The sequence below is a fragment of the Tenrec ecaudatus genome, chromosome 9 (genome assembly GCF_050624435.1).
Source record: "Tenrec ecaudatus isolate mTenEca1 chromosome 9, mTenEca1.hap1, whole genome shotgun sequence".
NCBI classification, from domain to species: Eukaryota; Metazoa; Chordata; class Mammalia; order Afrosoricida; family Tenrecidae; genus Tenrec; species Tenrec ecaudatus.
This window is the reverse complement of record NC_134538.1, coordinates 94,870,535-94,873,013: the sequence shown is the minus strand read 5'-3', so window position 1 is coordinate 94,873,013 and position 2,479 is coordinate 94,870,535. Positions and strand designations below refer to the sequence as shown.

Here is a 2,479-nt window from a genome sequence, read left to right as displayed (position 1 = left end):
CCATCAGGTCCAGCGGCACTGCATTAACTGTTGCTAGAGTCTCGTTAGATAGTGGTTAAATTTTAGGCTGCTGAACATAAGGTCAGTTGTTCAAAACTGCCAACTCCTCTGTGGGAGAAAGCTAGGGCGTTTGACTCCCCTACAGAGTTAGCCTCTAGGAAAGCCAAAGGGGTTCTCTTTCCTATAGGGTCACTATGAGTCAGAATCAACTTGAGGGCAGCCAGTTTGAATTTGTTTCTCTAAGGCCAAGAGTAGGTTGCTAACACATTGTTTTGTCTGCAAGAATTACGTGAAGGAGGTGGCAAAAAGCATATAAATAACTAATGATTGGTGTTCAAAATGTATGATCAAATGCACTCTTATATTCACCAGAACATATTTACACTACACCTTAACTAAATAGGATTTTATCTCCTAATGGTGAATCAGTACGATAACCAGCAAATCACTTAAGTATATTTGTTTAGGGGGATTCCCTTTCATACCCTTTTATTTTTCATCATCTCACAGCATATTCAAAAACCCAGAAATATGCCATGCTCTTATTGCCAACTGAGTTCTTCCAAGCAGGGATGACATCAGCCATCTGTCATGCAATGCTAATCCTGGGAAGCAATGCCAACACTGGAGAAAATAAATACCTTTCATATCAATTAGCCAAATATTTATGTTGAGAATGAAATGATTAAAATCTCACTATTAAAGTTAATTATCCTAAGTGAATACTCGCCTCCAACTAAATGACATACCAGCAGCGTGCTTGTCTTCTTTTCTAAAACCATTTTGTGTTGAACACGTGTAGTGTAGGAGGGGCTTGGGCTAGGCTTTGCAAGGTACTGTAATGCTCAGTACTATAGCACTCTGGCCGCCTGTGGGGGCGGGGTATCCTGCTGCCTTGGTAGATTTCATCCATACACCCTGCTGCACTGACTTTTAGATGGCTGCTCTCTCCACCTTTTTTTTTTCCTATGTAATTCCTTATTCAATATGGACCCGCCACAAAGACAGACAGAGAGCGCAGGGCCTTTGCATTCTTTCACATCCTGGTGCAAACCAGAAGAACAATGGTCAGTTGTCCCAGGTCCATCAGAGGATGCTCTCTCCATCTTTTTTAAGTTGCCCTGTGTCTTAATGTCCGATACCTCAGAGCCAGTCTTCACAGGGTCAACTCATGGATCTTCCCTGTCTCTGTCTTGAGATTGAAGCACTTAATTTCTCGAGGTGCTTATTTTAAAATGGGCTAATGGCTACCTCACCTGAGTACACCAGATCGTGACATTGCTTATTTTACATTGCGTAACCTGTTCACCAACATTTCCAAGTCTGTCGAATTCCACTGAGTCACGCATGTCAGTAGTGAAGACATTGGCTAAGAGTGCATTGATAGCTTTTATGAAACGGATCTATGTATAAAGGGAGAGAATTTGTTTTAGATTCTATCTAAATCAGAGGGGGAAATTAGCTATTCTATAAGCGTGCTATCATATATTTCTCTTCTGGGAAAGAGGTGAAATTCAGTGGTTTATAATTCGATTAAGCAGTAGAAATGTGCTTTGCATGCTCCTTTAGGTGACTTGAAGGTCACAGCAGAGAATGCTTCTGTAAACGTCAGTAGTTCCATTTAGGTTAGCCTGAAACAGCCTCCTTTCTAAAATAAATGAAACATGACGATACAAAAACACTTTTGGAGAGTCTGCAGCTTTATATAAGTAGCCAAAGTCAGGGAGTTATGAGGCTTGGCTGAAAGATCAATTACACTTAAGACATTCTAGATCGCTGCTCTGTGTGGTTTCCAGGGAAGCCCAAATTATAACTGAAATGAATAAACACTTGTCTCGCCTACCACTGCTCTGTAAATATAAAATTATTCTAACACTAAAAATTGTAAGTTGATTAATAACCTTCTCAAATAATTATGCCTGGCTATTGCAGATTTAGGGAAAAATAATAAAGATTTATTGAAATATATTTTAAGAATAAATTTAACAAAACAGCATACTGTTTGCATAGCAGGAGATCTCTAATTTTGAAAGAAAAGACATTTAATCTTTAAAAGAATATATTTGAAAACTCTAAAATGTTAACTTTATTATGTTATTTTCAAACATTATAAAATATTAAACATTTCTGGATTAATTGGGAAACAATGCAAGTATGTAATTGAGGCCAAATTATTAGTATCATATTTTTCATGTGAATTTTCTATGCTGTGCCATTATATCAGGCAAAAGGACCCTGATGACATACTGGATACATGTTGAACTGCTAACTGCAAGGCCAGCAGTTTAAAACCACAAGCTGTGTGCAGAAGAAGAGTTAGTCTCAGAAACCCACGGGGAAGTCCTAGCCTGCCCTGGAAGGTCACTATGAATCAGAATTGACTCAATGGCATTGGGTCTGAGGGTGAATAAATTAGGCAAGTGTATCTGTTCAGTCACAGTGGGTCTAGATCATCACGTAGTTCTTTACTTGCCTCTCC

The 2,479-nt window shown here is 38.9% G+C and overlaps 1 non-coding gene across 1 annotated transcript; it reads right to left on the bottom strand.

The window, feature by feature from the left end:
• Nucleotides 1-966: 966 nt before the first annotated feature.
• Nucleotides 967-1,099, bottom strand: LOC142457563 (small nucleolar RNA SNORA31). Its single transcript, XR_012786276.1, has one exon. It is a non-coding gene; the product is annotated as a small nucleolar RNA SNORA31 (small nucleolar RNA).
• Nucleotides 1,100-2,479: the final 1,380 nt, after the last annotated feature.